This window comes from Chaetodon auriga, chromosome 10 (assembly GCF_051107435.1).
Source record: "Chaetodon auriga isolate fChaAug3 chromosome 10, fChaAug3.hap1, whole genome shotgun sequence".
Lineage (NCBI taxonomy): Eukaryota > Metazoa > Chordata > Actinopteri > Chaetodontiformes > Chaetodontidae > Chaetodon > Chaetodon auriga.
In genome coordinates this window covers 10,596,931-10,617,500 of record NC_135083.1, presented here as the reverse complement: position 1 = coordinate 10,617,500, position 20,570 = coordinate 10,596,931, and the positions used below count along the sequence as shown (strand labels likewise).

Sequence of the window (20,570 nt, the reverse complement as noted above, 5' to 3'; positions counted from 1 at the left end):
ACAAGCCCCATGAACCACACAGGACTCATGACAACCCCCCTGCTTACATTATTACACAGTCACATATTCTGTATTATTAATATAAATACTATTATTATTAGTAGCATGTTTTTTTTATTATTATTATCATCATTACTATGTAAATTTTGCCTGAGTGTTTCTGATAAGAGTGGGACTCGTCCTAGATCAGATGGATACGCGCGGTGTGTGCGTTCACGTTGTCTCATTTCCTGACTCTGCCCAAAGAGAGAGAGAGAGAGAGAGAGAGAGAGAGAGAGAGAGAGAGAGAGGAGATACGGGGACACGGAGAGAGAGAGTGAGAGTGGGGGGAGTGAGATAGAGAGAGACGGAGAGAGAGGAAGAGAGAGAGAGAGACATGCACAGAGGAGGAGGAGGAGGAGGAGGAGGGGGAGGCTCCTGATACCAAGACACGGAAAAGCAGGGGAGAGAAAGAGAGAAAGAAAAAAAGGGGCTGGTGGAGGAAGAAGAGCGGGGAGTGGGAGAAAACAGGGGGAATAACACTTCAAGAAAGCATACAGAGGAGAGGAAGGACAGTACCTGGCTGTGGACATCCCCTCCTTTCTTCTCTCAGCCTGTCACACCAGATTGGACTCCGAAGGACCGACACCGCGTCCACCCCAGACCCCATGGGGTAACAGGTATGTCTGACTTCCTCATGTTAGAAGTAGCCCCTTTTAAAATCAGCATTCAGCCCCGCTCCCCTGCTAACAGGTTTGAGATTTCATTCAGACGCGGCGGACATCGCAGGATTTCCCTGGCTTTATATCATGTCAACAATTAGTTTTCTGCCTCACGGAGCCATCGCGTCTACAGCTGATAGTTGGTGGGCGCACAGGTTGGAGACATGACACAATGCAACTCTTCGCGATCGCGGCACTGTTGTAGTTGGCCATCGGAAAAGCTAAGGCCTGTCTGTTTTCTGCTTTTTATTTATTTATTTATTTTTATTCCAGTCCATTGGCATCATGTTAGCCACGGCATGAGTGTATTTTGACAGCTAAATACCCGACCGAGTGAGCAGGCGACAGTCTGAAAGTACGCCTACCTGTTTCATACGTGACAGCCAGCTGTCAATTGCGCTTGTTGATATTTGGAGAAGCTGTCATCCGTTGACGGGATTCGCACATTGAACGTTTCACACACTGATTAGAGACCACAGACAGTTGTCTTACAATAAAAAAAAAAAAAAGCAATTTATATCTACTTTCTGGGCATGTGTTGTAATGCAGGCTACTCAGCCTCCAAAATGTATATAATTTTATATTCACTGAACTACATGTAGCCTATATTTGGAAAGACTTTTAAATGGTGCGTTAACTGCGCGCAGGAACAAAATACATCCCCAGTTCACAGGCTATTATTTTGAATGAATGTCACCTACCTGCACACGTTTATTCTTTGTAGGCTATACTTTTAGAAACATCTCTCCACATATGCTCAGCTACAGTAGATTATGAGACTCTTGCAGACACACGAATCATTCTCCGGCTGGTTGCATCCCAGTTGGATGATACCAGCGGATCCTGGTGAAATTTGCAAAGTTTTGAACAGCATGACAACCTATTGCCACATCGGCCGAGGGGAAATTGTCATACACAGATAATCGTGCCACATAAAATACGGGTGATGCACCGTGCAGCCGCCTGGAGGGGATTCAAAATGAAAGCGCTCAGAGCCTGAAAGACAAGGGTTTAAACCCTCCTCCTTCTCCCCTCGATTAACCTCCAAAAGGGGGATTTCTCCAGCTGGAAATTTCTGCTGCGTCAACACCCAACCCTAGAGGACCAGACAAGACAGGAGAGGTGGGGGGGATTTTGTTTGCAGATTATGTTCTCGGGGGTGTTTTTTTTTTTTTTTTTTTTTTTTTTTCTGGTAGTTGTTGATCATCATCTGATCTGTGTTGAGAGTTGAAAAGTGTGGCGTCAAGTGTTTTCTGTTTATTGGCGACTGAAGCTGAAAGCGTCTCTCCCTCGCCGCTTCTCTGTCTGTCTCCTGTGCTGCGTGTGTGTGTGTGTGTGTGTATGTGTATGTCTGCTGTCTGCCCTCTCAAACCGGTCAGTTCCGTCTTCCTCCATTTTCTACCATGCTTACCATGCGAGGAGGGGAACAACCCCACTCCAGCCAGCGCTCTGCATGCACGCGGCACCGTGCGCCTGCCTGTCGTGCAGCCTGCAGCCAGGTGTGTCTTCATCAAATGATCAGGGATCTCACCCGCGCCGCTCGGCATCTAGTGATTATCTTTGCATTGGGGAGGTGGTTTCCAAACTTTTTCGAACTGTGACACAAACTTAGACTGTCGGGGATTTCTTTTTTTAATTGTTGCACCTTGTTGAGGCCTCGTTCAGGCGATAGCTGGGAAGACGCTCAGCCGTCAGCCATTGTTGGACTAACTTTAAGTTAATGAAAGTACCACACTTCTACAGGGGACCGTCTGACTCTCTGTTTGAGAGCTGCTAATGTGTTTCTGCATTTTAGTAATGTGCTTCAGGAACTTTACAGTACCAGCATGCCATTTTTGGCTTCGGTTTAAGGCTGTAACTGTAACAGCCACTTAGATCTAAGCATTGTCCTCTGTTTGACAGTAGCTAACTGCATGTTTGGGATTAAGAGACCATCTAGTGATTTTTTTCCAGATTGTTTTAGGCATCACTGGATTTGTTGGGTTGTTTTGTCCTGCCTACTATGGAGTTAAGGGTTGGAGCTTGATATGATAAACCCTCCAAAGTCTTTTCTTCGGTAATTCAATTACTGTAGGCTTGTGTGTGTTTGCATGCATGGCCATCTGTGCACATTGTGTCCTCACGAGCAGAAGATGGCTTATCTATCTACCGTGGCATTAAAACAAATGAACATGCCAGCCACACCTTTGCACCATGGTACGAACCACCTCCCAGGATGCTTTGTGTCTGTGGGTTTGGCCCCCCCACAGCCCCGCTGAGGTTGCTTCCCCGAGGTGGAACTGTGTAGTTATTGCTATTAGAAGAGCAGTGGACATCAGTGTGTGCACGAGTGTGTGTATGTGTGTGTGTGTGTGTGAGCATCTTCTCCATCTGTGTGTTCCGCGGGGAAAATATAATACAGACCAAGACAACAGCTACAAGGATGAGTGGAGGAGGAGTGTAGGCGAGATCGGCCCGAAAGATGGAAAAAATATTAGCTGCTCGTGTGCTTGTGGGATTGCAAAGGAGGATTTGAAGCACTTTTCCTCTTGTGTTATCTCTCATGAATGGACCTTTTTTAGAACTGATTAAACAAGATAAGCGGGTTAAATTTACTTTTCAGTTTCTCGTGGTTAAAGCCAAACTTGCATGCAGTGTTTGCCAAAGGTGGTGCAGGTTCTTCCACTGAATATCATCCACACACATGGGTGCAGAGTGTGGAGGTTTGTGGGAAACAGTCAAGGTGTGGCAGGGTGTGAAAAGAGGGTGAGAAAATGAGACGGAGGGGCTTGGTTTGGATGGCAGTCAGGTTTGGTGCTCAAGACACTTGCCTCTTCGCTGTCTGTGTGTGTGTGTGTGTGTGTGTGTGTGTGAGCCTGCTGGTATGTAGGTGGTGCTCAGTGCTCCCATGCAGGCTGTGGGCTGAATTGTGTGGTAGCAGGTTAGTCTACTTCAGCTACGCAAACCCTGGGGATGTAGTGTACTACCCCCTCACAACAGTACATGTGTGTTCATGACATCAAGACAATAAACTGTACACTGCAAGTTTACGTAATCTAGAATCTGAGAAATATAGAAAAGAGGGCAAATGCTCCGTAAAGACACGTTTGTTCCTTGTCAGCAACCTTGTACTCCATTCATCTCTCTGTCTCTATCTCTCTCTGCCAGTTTTCTCGTCCCGATCCCCCCTCGGAGCTCACTTGTTAATGGGAACACCTGCTTGGCTAACACACTGCAAAAGGAGCCGTTTACACTCGCATGTACACATCTTACATGACACGTCTCTCTGGAGTTTTCTGACAACTCTGTCTTCTATCTGTCACGTCGCGAATATTATCATTCTCACGTCTTATTTGGTGTCAAGGCAGTTTGGCACACATTAACCCCTGAATCCAAAGTAGCTCCATCCCCCATCCTCTAATAACTCCCAAGGCTTTTTAGCTTAACTGCCTCTGTATCTCATTGTGCAGTGCTGAATACAGGTGTTCCTAATCCCCATGGGGTTACATGGATGCTGTGGGGGATGTGCGTGTTTGTGTGTGTGTGTGTGTGTGTGTTTGTGTGTGTGTGTGTGTGTGTGTGTGTGTGGTTTGTGTGGTTTGTGTGTAACAGCTGTCTTCCCTATCCACCTATCTGACATCCCCCCCCCCCCCCCCCCCCCCCGACCTCCTGGAGAGAGAAAACAGGTGAGTATAAGCCATCCCCACCCCAAACCACATACACACACACACACACACACACACACACACACACACACACACACACACACACAAATACTCTCCACCACCCCACTTCTCTTTTCACGTAGGTGTTAATATTTCATAGCTCTGTGTATATGTGTGTGTGTGTGTGTGTGTGTGTGTGTGTGTGTGTGTGTGTGTGTGCGTGCATGTAAGTGTGTGCGTGTGTGGGTGCACGCATGCATGCACCTGCCTCCAAGATAGGATGTCAATGAAATCAATAAGCTCTCTTGTTCTTTTCTTTTGTTCTTTTGTCCCTGAATTTTAAATTGGGAGGTAATTTGCAGCTTTTGCTCTAATTCTTATAATCTACGAGTAAAAATTGAAAGTCCAGAAGCAAAATTATAATTTGATTGTTGCTAAAAATAAGCTCAAGTGGGGTTTTTGTGCAGTGAAAATGGCAAGATGTCAGAATTTTTTCTTTGGAGTTGTTGATATTGCAAAACACCTTTTGGATCACACATTCCTGAGGAAGCAGATGAGGGATTTCAGTTTGTGTGCTTTCATCAGGGTGTGTTTTTCTTTTATTTAGGAATGCGGAGCGGATCGTCTCTTTCCAACCAGAGCCGTGTGATCACACAATGCTTATCAGCATCATGTGTTATTTTCTTGAATTTCTGACATTTTCTAACATCAGTTATCAATTGCGTCAAGGTCCAAAGTCGGGCCAGCCTTGATATCGCCCTCCTCCTTTATTGCACTCCTAATTGTTGGTTTTACTGTACGTACTGTGCGATTCCACTTGTTCAGATGCTGTCAAAACAAATATTGCAACAAGTGAGGAGCTGACGGCAGCTGTTTCGCACGTCAGGTAATGCAAGCCAGATACACAACATGCACATATTATCCTTGCAATTAGGTTTCTGCGTGGTGTTAATGCAAGAAAAGAGGAAGAGATAAAAAATCTTTTTTCATGTCTCTGAAGCTTTCTGCTTCGTGCCAGTGTTTCTCTGTATAGAGCAGTTAGCAACAATGTCCTTTGTATATTAAAAGCTTTACATTCCCAGTCAGATCCTCTGAATTTTAAACTATGAATGGCCTCAGTACTGAGGATATTCTGACTGAAACATTTATATGTCTGCAGGAATTTTGACAGAAGCAGCATTTTGTAAAAGTAAAAAAATCTCTAAAAGATCACACTGATTCACACTTGAGCGTGTTTTTTTAAAACATCAACCGCTGATGTCTCTGCTCCCAGGTAATGAGTTGACATGGGACCGATTATCGTTGTTTGTGTGATTTGCATTCTTTTACGAGAAACCGCCTAATATTTTGCCTTCCCAAACAGACTTTCTGACTTATTCGCAAATTATTCACTTATTTCTAAATCTCTTACAAATTGCTTTGTTTGTCCTTGAATTGTTCCAGTTGTCACTTTATTTGGCTCAGTGTTGTCGACGTGTAGGTTGGGCATCCTTAATGCAGAATAATTACCTAGCAGGGCAGGACTGGTAAAGCAGTGGGAGAAGAACCGTCTGCACAAGCACACACTTATTCAAAGTGCTCTATTGACAAGATAGTTAGCGTCCTTAGCTCTCCACTTTGCAGAAAGATCACCATCTTTTTTAGACAAATTTATATAAGCTATTAAGAACTTGAAGCTTTGGGCTTGGAAAACCTCTTTGTTGGAGTCCGGGGTTTGCAGACTGCTGAAAGCCTTGTATAAGTACGTGGTTGTTAGTTGTTATTTTCTCAGTGAAAGAGTTTGTCTTTTATACACACAGTGTGAGCATTTGATGAGAAATTGAGCGGCTTTGAGCAAATACATCTTTAGAAACAGTCAACTAGCCTCGGGCTGTGGCTGGTGAGAGATTTCCATATCAAAGCTCAGGTGAGAGCGGGAGACAGGGAAGGCAGAGTGGGGAAGGAAAGGAGGGAATGTGAAGGAAAAGAGAATGGGGAGACGGAGGGAGAGGGAGGAGGAGGAGGAGGAGGAGAAGGGGGTGATGAAACAGGCATCCACGCCAAAAGAGTTCGAGCCCTTGTTATTCTGTCACTTTCTCGTGCAGCACAGTTTAGTCTGCGTGTGTCAGCGCTGTCTGTCTCAATCTAAACTTCTGCGTAAGAAAACACACAGAGGGAAGGTTGGAAAGGCTCGAACGCGAACCAACACCTTTCCCTACTCGGTACCACACAAACGCTGTCTCTACAACCTTATGTTGACCGGTGCTGACCGCAGAAACGGCGCGTGGAGCAGAAAATGTTTTCTCCCACCAATACTGCCTAACATCTGACCTGTGAGCTCCTGCCAATATTTGGATCCCTGTTTAATATTATTACTGAAGCATAAAACCATCATTTTCCCTGGAAATATTTCTCTTCTTTAGCTATAAGTATCAGACCTGACCCCATGGAATTGATGGCGACACTCTAATTAATGGATCGAGTTTTCGTTTGGCGCTTTCAAAGATGTGTGTGCGCCTCTGTACGTGTGTGTGTGTTTCTGACGAACATTACCCTGCATTGTAGAGTTTTGTAATCCAGCCATGGACTCTGGCTAGAGTGCTAAAGTGCTGCTAACAAGGCCTGTTTAACATTCTCTCCCCTGCTCAACATACAATTATTCCACTTCGCTGCCATTAACATGTACAGTAGGACTGGGCTTTTAATTGGCCTGATATGACTAATGCCAGATCAACTTGGATTTGCTAATTAGTTTTTGCTTTAAAAGTGCCATCAGGACATGAAATATTCATTGATGTGAGGTGGAGCGAGGACTGTGGGTGGTATTAGTGGGATATTAGTGGTATAGGCAGGCTGTTCGAATGTGCTGGGAGAAGAGATTGAACCGACATTGGCCTGTTGTGGTCGGTTATTCATACTTTGGGTGAGGTGTTAGTTTTTCGTCATAATTTTAGACACCCACACACACAGAAAGAGACGTGCACACATTCATCCCGCGCACGCATACACCACCTCCATTCTCAGCATCACAAGGCCACCTCTTCTTCTCCAGCCCCCACCTCCCTCCCTCTCACTCTGCCTCTCCTGCTCTCACCTCCCCCTCTGCCCTCCTCCCCCTTCCCATTATTTCATCTGTTCTTTTTTTTTCCTCCCTCGCCTTCTCGTCTCACATCCTTTTCTCTCCTCACCTTTTCCCGTTCCTTCACTTCACCCCGAGCCCCCGAAGTCCCCGTACCCTCTGCTCCATCCCAGCTGCATCTCCCTCACTTTTTTCTCCTCCTCTGCCTCCCTCCTTTTCCTCCTTCTCCTTCTCCACCTTCTCCTTTTCTTTTTCCCTCCCACTCCTTAATCTTCCACCTCTCCTCCTCCTCCTCCTCCTCCTCCACCACCCCCTCCTCTGCTGTAAGTGGGCCAGGTGCCTCCTGTGGCCTCCCCTACTCCATTTCTCATTTTTACCCTTCCTCTACTCCCTTTCTCATTTTTACCCTCTCCCTGTTCTCTTTCTCATTTTTATCCTTCCCCCTGACCCTAGCTCATATTTATACAACACCTTAATGCAACAGCCAGCAACAATGGAAACAGGGTCCATTTTCTGCTTAAGCACGAATATTTTTTTTGGCCTGATGGACTCTTCGCTGCCAAGGTGAGCCGTCCAAGTTAGAATAACTTGTCTCTTTAGGTTAGAAGGTGACGTCTCAAAGGGGAAGCTGGATTATTTTGATTTATAAAGGCTTTTTCAGCACTCAAAAACAGATCCTTAGTGTATTTTTATGTGAACTCTGTCACATAAGTTCTGTCATCGTTGCTGGACGTTTTACGGGCTCCTGTGGCCGTATAGTTCCCTTTATGAACGAGAGAGGCGAAGCCAATCCAGATGTGAACAGAAGTGAGTAGGTTCACATCCCCTTTTCAGTGGCGGGGGGCAAACTCCCCCTTGGGCCTTCTCGCTGCTCCATACAGCGAGCAGAAATGGATGCGAGCCGTGCGCACACACAAACCGAACGGTGCATATACATGGAAGTCTCATTGTTGTTGTCTTTTTGTTCTCTTCTTGCTCTGTGAATGTGCACGTTGAGCTGGCAATGCGCTTTTCACCTCATCTCGTCCTCTCTATTTTCTTTTTTTTTTTTTTTTCCCCCACTCTTCCTCTTTTCACTCATTGTCATTCTCTCTGCCTTTGTCTCTGGCTGGCTCTCTCTCTTGCCCTCTTCTTTTTACTCTCTCTTTCTCACCCCCGCACCCATCCCTCCCTCCTGTCTTCTATCTCACCTCCCCCCTCCCATTTGTTTTGGTGTGTGCGCTGGTGTGTCACGAAGGGGGTGGCGGTTGATTGGTGGTTGGTGGTTTGGACGGACACCTGATACTGGCACTGCCTCACAATGTGGGAATGTGCAACTTGTTCAAAATTAGGTTTCCAAGGTGGGTGTTGTCTTTAGCAATGGTGAGCACGATCATGAGAGTTTACACAGTGGTCCTTTTGTCTCTCCCTCTCTCTTTGTGTCTCTTATGTCTGGCTATGACACTTCTGTACATGAATTTGCAGTTCTTTCCATCGCTGTTGGGGGGAAAAAAAAGCTGCCATAGTTCCAAAAGCCTGCGAGCCACGGCAGCCGCTCATGTTAGTCAACAGGTGACAGTCAAACGTCAAACCGCATTGGAGTAAACACGCTGTGAGTGAAAAGACAGACAGATAAGGGGAGGGAAAAAAAGGATGACAGAGGAGGAGAGGAGGACAGGACAGACGAGAGGATCCAGGTGAGGCATTTGTCTGGTCGAACCTCGCTCGTAGTCAGTCACAGTGGACGTGGTAGCCTCAAGCGACATCACCGCCCATACAGAACTCCATAAAGAAGTTGGTTGTTTTAGAATGGCGATAGACAGGTTTTCTTTTAACTCAGCATTATCAAGTAAATGTTGATTGCACATTGTAATGACAACAGATTAATGATAACATCAAAGCGCTTTGGTAGCCAAATGTTCGCTGAGTGCGCCACGTGGCTGCATGGCCATCACAGGGTCGCTGGTTCGATTCCTGCCGGCAGCCTTTGTGTCAGCTATGTCAGGCTGATGATACTTGTTCATATGAAAATCTAAGAATAGAAAATACCACAACGCACAGTTTTTCATGTCTCCATTAAGACTAAATGAGTAAATGAACTTGCACTTTTTCTCCTAATGGCTCTGTGTACTCCCCCCTCCGCCCCAACACCAACTTTTTCCACAAAGCAAATACTCAAACTATGCTTTTACTATATGTGTGACTATGACAATTTGACTTGACCTCTTCATTGAACATTCTTGTGTCTTCTCTCTTATTTCCAAATTGGCGCTGATCGTTTCTTCACGGAAATTTGGAGTCAAATCCTGTGTTGTAGGCTCCGAGGAAAACGGAAAGCAATCTGGTTGTCTTTGCGACAGTGGCGCCAACAATAATACCACTTGGAAACGTTGGGGGGAGGACGGTGGGTGGGGGGAGGTTGAAAAGTTGTCTGTTTCCACTGAAAGCAATTGCATTTCAGCAAAAGAAATTGAAACCTGACTTGATATCTGACATCTTTTTTTTTTTAGCCGTGGCTTTAGGAAACAGAGTAAACTGGTGCAATTCCTCCCTGAACAGCCAATCATGGCACGGAAACAAAGAAGACAAAGCACTTTAATGATTTTGCATCTTCACTGATGACTATTAGAATTTACTGAGCAGAGGGACCGCGGCCAGTCCGTGTTGAAACAGTTGAAAAGATCACTGAAGGGGCAGACCCTCACTATCGACGCTACGTATTGATAAACGTCTGTGGTGATACACTGTGCGGTGTATTGAACTCTCAAGTCTCGCAGGCAAAATTGAGTGTCCTCCATGTCCAGTTCTCCAGTCGTCCACTAAGCAAACCATACAGTAGATGAGAAACCCACCGAGGCTCTGCAGCCATCGATCGGGAGCTGCGCTGACGCTACTTCCATCTTCTCTTCTTCTTTATCTGCTTCAACACTCCACTTCTTCAATCTCCATTCCTTTCTTATTTGTTCCCCATCTCTCTTCACTTTCCCTCTTCCTCCTTTATTCTTCTTGCATCTCCCGTCTCCCTCCCTCTTTCTTACCCTTCACTGTCTCTTTTCTGACTCCAAAATGTGAGTCTCTCTATATTTAGATGCTCCTCTCCTCTCCCCTTGATTTCTCTCCCTTTATCTCACCTCCTTTTTTTTTTCCGCTGTTGAAGGACAGATTCGCAAAAGCGCTCCGAGATTCATCAGTGTTGTATAGTAGCTGCTTTTTGATCAGCTTGATGAGTGACAATGCAGCCTCGGGCTATTATATACAAATGTGTTTTTATAAACACTTTCTCTATCTATATGTAAATCACTGTGCTGCTCAGTTGTTTTACGGCAGGCTGTGGGAATGTTAGTAAGTTATTAGTGAATGTTGCATGTTGAGGGCTAGGTTAATATAGTAAAATTATGTGTTTTTCTTGTTTGCGCGTGCTCTGGTGTGTTTGCGAATTAGATTAGCTGGGAGTGAAGTCTCTTTTAATATTTGCTCAGGGGGATGGAGGGTGTGCCTGTTGTCCTTGTGAGTACACACTTAAGCTGCAGCTTTTTTGCTCCCCTCTTTGCGTGAGCTCATTGTAAGCCGCGGCCCAGCGTGGATTTGAGAAAGATGCCTCTGTTTGCCGTCTGACAGAGCGACAGTCACACCAAGTTACCCTTACACACACAAAGACGTTCTCTGGACAGCCGCCTCGGCACCAGATAGCGACTGGCCACCAGCAGTGAGTCACCATCATTCAGTCATTCACTTGTGCATTCAAAAGCCACACGTTTTAACAAACAACAATTAGCTTTTAGCCCTCGGACATTTATTCCTTTAGGACAGGAATTGTTGTGCCATACGTTCGTTCGTTTTTGTTGTTTTTTTTACATTTTCGTCCTCCTGGTAACCCTTCGTTTCATTTCCTCCATACTGTTCAGTTGCTCTTTGTATGTGTGTTCTTGTCTGAGACCTTTGTGGCTGGTGGCTGCAGTGACTGTTTTTACAGCTTGGGAACAGGCTGCCTGTGTTCTGTGCGGTACAGTCATGTACAGTCGTGTCTAGCTGAGTCGTGACAGGTTGCTTTTTCGCTATGACAGGTTTTGTGTTAAGACCTATAGAAGGGTCTCAACAACCACACGCGCACACACACACACGCTCACACGCACTCCGAGTGGCTCGCTGGCAGAGATAGAGATCGGGGTGGGTGTTAAATGTGAGTTTTGAGCCACTCCATAGCCTTATATTGTCATCATCACTTAAGCCACAAAGCCATTTGGTGCTTTTCAAAACTCAACTGAGATTTGCCAAATGAGACAAATGGAGTGAAACTGGAGGAGAAAAGGCAAAGGGATGTAAAAAATCACCTAGAAGGGACAATTAACAGAACAGTCTTGGGGGTTTTTTTGTTTTAATTTTTTGTTGTTTGTAGTGTGTCAGTACGAAGAACATGAGCGGTCGGATGATCACACATTTTGGGTGTGAAACTAGAAGTGGGCACACCCAGAGCTCACCCAAATGTCAGCTATAATCCTTTATTCCAAGGACAGATACGAAGAACTAGAACACACTATATGGCCAAAAGTATGTGGACAGCCCTCTGTGAACCCTCGGTCATGTTGCTTCTGTTGCTTCTTTCCAGTTTTGTGAAATCTTCAGTTTACTTCAATATGTTAGACAATAGTGTGGTTTAAATTTTGTCGTCGCAGTTTTTGAGGTGGCTCCTTCCTGTTTCAGCATGAAAAAGAAATGTTTTTATGTGTCCAAGCAGGCGACAGCCGTGGTCGCAAGCGTTATGTTTCTGGGTTGTTCGTCTGTTTGTTCGTCCCATTCTTGTGAATGCAGTATCTCAGGAAAGTCTTTTGGGAAATTCTTCAAATTTGGCTCAAATTTTGACTTTGATAATGATGAACTGATTGTATTTTGCTGGACAAAGGACATTGTGGCACGTTTTAGACATAACTCAAGAATTCTTACACTTGTTATGACAAAAAGTCACACAAATGTCAAAAAAGTGATGATGGTTTAAATCCAAAAAGTCAAACGCCAGCTTCACTGTGACATCATAATGTGCTGCAAAAACACTTTTCTGGCCATTATTCAACACCATACACAGGAACAGAAGGCGATCATATTTCACATTTGGTCCGATACTGAATTGGTGACACTAATCTTGGGTGTTCACCTTGAAACTGTGCTGATTGTATAGATTGTAAAGCAGCAACATCCATATTTGAAGCACTGTCTACTGACGAGGCTGACTTTGTGTTCTCTTGTGTGTCTTTTGGCCAAATATGTGAACACATACAAGTAATTTTTACTCTGTTTTTGGTTTCTCTCAATGAACGCTAGCAGTCATACAGCCGAACAAGAACAATAAAGCTTAACAAGGTAAAGTCAAATCAATTTTATTGATACAGTATATCCCTATATTACAAATCGAAAACTTGCCTCAAAGGGGCTTCACAGTCTGTGCGGCAAACAACATCCTCCATTCTTAGACCCTAAGCAGGCAGAGGATGAGGAACAAGTCCCATTAATGAGCAACATGGAGGAAGCCTCAGGAAGATTAACAGAGGAGGGATCCCTCAAACATAAGCCAGAATTACAGTATACAGTACAAAATTACAAATATATAAGCCTCACCAAACAGACCTGAGCCACACCACCTCCCCTCCACCATCGAGACCTAGGACACACAACAAAGACTCACGAGAGCAAGGCTCAAGCACATCATTCACACAGGTGGTAAAAAGTGGTCCTCGTTGGTTTTGCTGATATCGAGCTTCAGGTGATTGCTGTTGCGCCATGTGATGAGTCCTCTGTAAAAAATAGTCTCTAAGTGAAGACAGCATGTTTCTCACTGGAAATTATTCACTGGAATCATGCATGTCAGAACAGTGATTTCAACAAAAAATACGCTTAACACCTTTTATTAAATTCCTTCAAAGTCCTCACTGCATATATGAGTGTGGACAGACATGGATGGAAAGTGCAACTTGACTGGTTGGTGGAGGCATATAACCGTGAGGCAGTAATTGTAGTTGTGAGTTTGGTGTGGTTGAACTTGACTGGCCTTCACGGAGCCCTGATCTCAACCCCGTCATACGCCTTTGGGATGAACTGCAACACTGACTGCGAGCCAGACCTTATCGTCCAACTTCCCTGCAGCCGGGCTCTCAAATCTTGTGGAAAACATTCCCAGAAGAGAAGAGTGAAGGCAGCTATGGCAACAAATTAATGCCCATGGTTTTTGAGAAGTGATGTTAGTACAGTAATAGAGTAAATCCAAAATTGAAAGCAGACAGTCAGTATCAAACAAGTACAGTAAAAGCTGATGTTTGTTAAAAATTTCCGGGTTTAACATGACATTTTAAAGAATGTTTTTATCCATTCAGATGAAAAGGTGCATCTGTGACCTGAAAAAACCCTTACACAACAGAGTTCCCAGAAGTCTCAAACTAATCCTGCTATTAGACAATGTCACACCTCAAAGCTCCGCCTCCCAGGAATTCCCTCATGATATCAGGGGTTTGCACATAAGCAGATGAGTCTCCAAAGTGTCGCAGTGATGAAGCTGGGTTTTGCACCAGGAGACCACAGGAGGTGATGTGGTTACTGTCACATGACCCCCCCCCTCCTCTCCACCACTACCACGACCAGTCTCCTCCCACCTACAGAACCAAATACAGGCACTTCCTGTAGGTGATTTCACTTCCCTGTACGACTCAGATATGTTTTTCAAAAAGTAGCCCTTTCCTCCCTCAGAATTATACTTAAACCTGAGTAATTATGGGAAAGTACTGTCATGCATTTTTGTTTAGGCGGTCCGAGGTGATTAATGGTAGTGCTGTAAAGATAAAAGTAAAGCCTAGTAACTAATAATCCCCTTTGGGTATAATAAAATTATCAATCAACACACATACATATATTCACAAACCAAATATTCATTTTGGGCTCTTGTGATTACACGACAGCTGCATTGAACAGCTGTAGGCTGATGGTCTGTTTTTACACTGAACTTTGGTGTAAAGTACACAAGTGGAAAACTCCAACGCTGGGCTCATTTGAATGACCCTCCGAACTGACAGCTCAGTTCATGAAGCCTCCACCCAGTTTGCATAGGTGGCCAGTCGTGGCTACTCTCTATGTTAACGGCAGCACATGACAAGCAAAAGGCTCACTGTCTGGCTGTCCCTCCCTGCCCTTCACATCCTCGCTTCCCCTTTCTTCTCCCATCCTTTCCTCCTCTTGTTCCACTCTTTTATTTCCGGCTCTCCTTCTCTGTTTCTCCCTGTCCTCTCACCTTCCCTCCTCCGCCTCCCTCCCTCCCGTATAGCCCTCTTTCTCCTGCCGCTCAGTTCTTACCGTCCTCCTCATCCTCCCCTCTCCGCTCCTCCCTCCCGCTCTCCCCCTCCTTTCATTTTGGGTTCTCCGACAGTGGTAATGAGATGTTTCATTATTTGCATTTCACAGCTTTTAATAGAGAGAGAATTTAGGCTAAGCCCCGGGTCGTCAGTCAGGGAGTTACCATGGGAGACATAGCAGGCTTAGGGGCCTAGAGAGAAAGATAGCCCAGAAACTGCACACACATACACACACACATGCACAAGTGTAAAGGACAAAGACAGAAAAAAGACAGAGAGATAGGTAAATGGCATTTCTCACCTTTTTTTTTTTTTTTTTTTTTTGAAGCTCTTGATATGTCAAATGGTGTCACTGACACTTTGTGGGTCATTGGAGGTGGAGCTGGCACGAGGGACACCAACATCTTCAAGTCACACCTCTTTTCCGGTCATTCTGGGATGATCCCGCTCCATCCTTACTATGGCTGGATTTCCATAAGATCACTCAAGGCTTAACACCTGTGTGGCTGAAGGTGAGAGGACAAGGTGGTGGAGAAGGTCTTGATCTGCTGGACTGTACACATTAGTGCCATAAGCTGGACATGAGGCTTATAGAGGCAGATATTTTTGGCCGGTGCACTGATTGTGCAGAAAGTGCGATGAGCAGCGTGGAGGGCTTCAGGTGAGGACGCGGAGGGTCTAGGTATTGTTTTCGGGTGGTGTGTGTGGAAGGGGACTAAGGAGGCAGAGGAGTGGGGGAGCAAGGGATGAAGTGAGTAGCACTAAGTCTCCCTAAGCCTCCTGGATCCTCTTTGGTCCCTCTCCACATGACATGGCTATCCTTCTTTGAGTCAATCTCTTCCTCCACCTTGACTCCTTGGATGCCGGCCAAAGAAACAGAGAGTGGACGGAGAAAGGGAGATCGAGGTAGAGGTGCAAAATGTGGCATGAGTAGAGCTGGTGGGGAAGGTGGAGAAAATAAAGGTGGACAGATGGAGGGTGTGTGATGAAAGAAACAAGGGAAACTGGCAACAAGAGCGCATGCAGTGAGACATACAGAAGTCTGAGATAAAATGAGAGACGAACAGTAAGGACGAAGAAGCTAAGGACAGGCCTTTCAGTGCTAATAGCTTTGTTGTGTTATTTTTTCTAATTGCAGCTTGCACGCCTGTCTGTGTGTGCTTGTGTGTCAAGTGCACATGTGTGAGTATGTGTGTGTTATTTTCGTCCCTGCCTGCCTTGTTGATGGGCTGCCACCCTGGCTTGTCCCGGAAGGCTGCCAGCTCCGTCGGATTGGGGATTAACCCCGGGATAATGGCCTTGATGCCCAGTTGAGTGGAAGCAAAGCTGTTTAAAAAATATTGGCTGCCTGAGTCACTCTCCCCTCTCTTCCTGTCTCCCCCTCTTTCTATCTTCTGTCTCTATCTTTCCAGCCTCGCTGTCTCTGCGATTCTGCTCTATCTCTTCCCTCTCTGTTTTTCACTGTTCTTTATCTCTCCCTCGTTCTTCTGCTCTTGGCCTTTTTCCTCTTTCCTGTTTGACCTCACCCCATGTTCATAATGACCTTTCACAGGCCTCGTATTTGCAAATTCAGTTTCAGCCGACGTCATTTATCACACGTCGAGGATTATGTTGTGGATTTAGAAAAATTAAATCTAACGAAACTTTCATTTTTATTTAAGTGGAGGAACTCGTAGATTTTACTTCGGGAAGGAATGGCTGTCCTCAATCATGTGTTTGAAGAACAGTGCCTCCATTGTCTCGCTGAATTTCATTTTAATTCCACTTATGGCTGCTTGCTTTTTTTCCACAGCATTTTCTTTCATTATAGGGGAAAAGTACACTCACAAGTAAACCAATTCTTTCTTCCTGTGCCGTTTTAATTTTTCATAGATATTACCATATTATGTCAGAGATTCTCTTAATATCTTTTTCTGGAGGCTAACATCGTTTATTTCACTTTGTTTTGAAAGCTTTACATAATATATAATTCATTCAGTGCAGACGTGCCAACCTGTTTGCCTTTTCCACAGAAACTGCCTGCTATCACGGCGTAGTCTGCTGGTGCAAGTCACCACTAGAAAATATGCAAAAAGGAATGGGTTTCACTTTTAGCTTAACTGATAAAATGTTGTAGCTGAGGCATGAAGCTGGGACGGTTGACAACATAAATGCCTACTCTTGGCTACTGAATCCTGGCTTGATATTCCCTCCTCCTTCCTCTTCCCATCCATTCACTTCTTCAATCCGTGGACAGTTTCAAGATGTCCTCCCTGCTGATTCTCGACAGAGCCGAGATAAAAGGAGGGATGTGAAAAGGAGGGAATTTACTGCTAATGGAGGATCCTTAAAGGTAGAAATGAGATGAACTGAGAATGTGTTGGTACATGAAGATTGGAGATCTATTACAGCTCGGTGCTTAGATGAGTCAAACTCTGCACATCAGCACAGTCAACTGATAAACTGTAGCCTAATATTACTGTTACACAGATGTGAAGTTATTTAGTAGATGAGAGCAGCGAGAGAGGATAAAACCAAAACCAAAACACTGAGCTAAAAGATGCTAAAACATCTGAAGAGCTGAGACTAACTACAGGTGATGATTATCTGTTACTACAAGTAACCCCTTTCACACACGCACATACGCACACACCTGTATATATATATATATATACGCACAAAATTGTTGTTAATGGCCTTAAATCTACCAAAATCACACATGCTTTGTTGTCTGTTTGTTGCAACAAATGTACATTAGCAGAAACAGGTTCAATCTGCACATCAAATGTTTGTTTTTTCTCTTCATTTATGAATGGGATTTATTTATTTATCTATTTTACCTCTCACACAAGAGGCTCTGTGAACTCTGTCTTCCTTCAGTTTGATATGCTCGTCCAACCAAAGTCATTTTATCAAATAATGAGCACAACTGTTACATTTGTTGAGCAGAGGGCCATAATTTGAATGTAGAGTGATTAGCTGAGGGTGGCAATTTTGTATGCAGCACACTGGTCTCTAAATGATAATTCGCACTGACCAACTTGAAATAAATAAATAGAACTGAACGAGTATGAAACTGCTTGGATAGTGCTAACGCACGTGCAGGAACCTGCAGCAACCTTGTACCTACAAGAGTGTTAATTAGGAGTGAATCAACAGACGTGGTTTGCCAAAGAAAAAGTGTGTTTCAGGTGAGTTTTATTTGCTAAAATATGTTGTGTAATCGTGTTGTTGTAACATCTGTAGCATCCAGAGTGATGTCTGAATACCTCGGCGTGAGCCCGCCGTGGAAAGCCGTCTGTTAAACCCCCGTACAAACAAAGTATCGCTCTGCCTTTGATCCAGAAGGACCTTGCGCTCCGTCTCCCCACAGTCCTGTGCGGTCAAGGAGGCAGAGAAGTGGCTCGGAGGGACAGGCTGCATTAAGAGAAACACAAGAAGGAGGAAGCCCCATTCTCTCACTCCATCACACGTCTCATCTCTTTAGTTGTCTGGCTGGGGCCTAAAGTGACTTTGCTTTGATGTGACCAGGACAAACCGGGTGTGATGCCATGACGGCTCTGCTAAGCATGTGAACGTGTGTGTTTTTAGTCCTTGCACGTGTTTGTGTATTTAGGCGCAAGGACTGGATGTGTGTGTGTTTGTTGTGAGGGGAACGGGGCTCTTGATTGTGTGTGTTTTTTTGTGTGTGTTGGGGGGGGGGGGGGTAAGGAGGACATTCACTTTTGATTTGGCCTCAGAAGGGTGACAGCGACTTGGAGCTCTGGTGGCATGCTTTACTGAAACAATCGTCTCTGACCACAAATAAGCGCTCACAGACTGTCAGCCAGCCTCCTGATGACTTTTTCCTTGCTTTTTTTATTTTTTTATTTTTTTATTTTTTTTTTGCGGTGAAATTTCATAGAGGGATGAAGAGCTTTTTTCTGCTCTGTGACATCCTGAAAGCAGGCTTTAGTTTCTGTAGCCTTGGTGAGACTGCTAATGCTTTGGATGAGACACAAAAGTCTCTGCCTCTCCCTCTTTACTTGATTGTCTGACAAGTTCATTTTATCTTACTTTCCCATCTTGTGTCAAGTGTATATTTGGAAAAAAGTGTTCTATAAATCAAGGCTGTTCTTACACGGTAGAGGGAGCGGCTTTTGGTCCTGTTGATGGTCTAAGCTCGTGGGGAAGGATGGAGTTGCTCTCTGAAGTAATGAAAAGCCAGGATGAACACTGGAGAGGTTTATGTGGGTGTTTATGTACTGTAGGAAGGGGAGCATTTGGATTGGTTCCTCTGGAAAAGGGGTCTTTGACTGGAGGGAATTGGACATGCTGAAATTAAACAAGCCAATTAGGCAAGCAAAGAGTTTAGAGGTCAAAGCGCACTCCATTAAAGTTCCTCTTCTCTGCCTAACTGCTAACTCAGTATGTCTCCGAGTCTGTTGAAGCAATAAATCTGATTAGACCTCTCCCTCTCTTTCTCCCAGTCCTTTGCTGTTGTTTTGCCCTCCACTGATCATTGTTTTTGTTAAATTTGAGGCACCATTTAACATGTCTTTGGGTGCAATCCCAGCCACGCATTCACGGCACATAACACACAAACACATGCTTGCAGAGAAACTTGAATACGCTCCGGTATGAGAGTGCAGTACCACGCTGACACTATCATTAGCTCATATTTGGACACGCATTACCACACAGAGTAAAAAAGTTGCACTAATGAACTTAAGTCCCAGTTAGCAGACTTCCTCTATTCACACACGCTTTTTTTTTTTTGGGTTGTTTGAATTTCTTAAAACTGAATATTGTCAAGGTTTTTGCTTTACTGCATAACAGGGTTGTTTTCACCCAAAATACAAAAAAAAAGGAAGAAATATTTTCTCACTTACCTCTAAAGGTATCTAGCCATGAAGATGATTTTGGTTTTATTTGTCTAGATTTTGAGATAATAGGGGAATGGAAGTTTGTTTGGAGCCAATTTCTTTGGATTACTGTGAGTAATAAGCACACTTTCTCTAAGAGATGCTGCTCTTTAATGTCTTAAATATAAATTCTCAATGCTGTGAGCACCACACATGCCTTTATTAACCTCTGTTGTATTGAAGTGGAGGCAGAAATCTCAGTGACAGATTTCTTTAATGCAAAGCTATCTGCATGGCTAGAGGCAAATGTGCTTTTTTTTTTTTGTCATTTGGGTGAACCTGCTCTGTAGATTCACCTGTCCTGTTGCAGGGTGCAGTGCTGTGGCTGGCATTAGTATGCTTCTTGTTTGCTCGAGTGCTTGTCATTGTCGCCACTCATTAATACAGAAACTTAAAAAATGGTAACAAAGATGGAAATGGAGAGGTGGAGGACCCTGACCCATGCAGCACTTGAGCAATGGCGGTCTCATTCCAGCTGTTGATTTGGAATAGCTGGCTTTCTTTCACCGTCTCTTAGTCAGAGACATGTTTCAAATGGCGCTGACCGACGTTTGCTGTACAGTGACCCTGTATTTCACCATCCACATTGGCTGGAAAAACGAGGAATAGCAGGGTATTGAGTTATTTCTTAGTGAATAAATGACTTCTTCTGTGTTGTGTGTGTGTGGCTCTGAGAGGGAGCCTATCTTATAGACCGGGCTATACAATTGAATGTGCCAGTGGCCCTGAGAGAAGAAGAGCAGAGAGAGGAGGAGGTTTGTTTCCAAAGGTGAAAGGTGAATACTCTCAATACCTCCATCAGGGCAACACAGAAAGGAAAGAATATCTCAAGGTTAGAACGCCAATAGATTTTTTTTCTAAGAAGTGTGTGAGCTGGAGGATAAAAACACATGCGTCAAAACTTGCTTTTTGAGACTCTGAGGGACACTGTTATTCTGTATTCACATCCAAGTTTCTTCCTCCTCACAGTTCTT

At 44.5% G+C, this 20,570-nt stretch overlaps 1 protein-coding gene across 5 annotated transcripts in view; it reads left to right on the top strand.

Moving 5' to 3' along the window:
- Window positions 1–308: 308 nt before the first annotated feature.
- The window catches only part of zbtb46 (zinc finger and BTB domain containing 46), a 61,026-nt gene continuing 40,764 nt past the window's right edge, over window positions 309–20,570 (top strand). For 2 of the 5 annotated variants that reach the window (XM_076740197.1, XM_076740193.1), the window contains exon 1: window positions 309–659. The gene's annotated coding sequence lies outside the window, so the exon portion shown is untranslated. The remainder of the gene's footprint in view (window positions 660–20,570) is intronic. The other 3 variants (XM_076740194.1, XM_076740192.1, XM_076740195.1) reach the window with 2 other exon arrangements.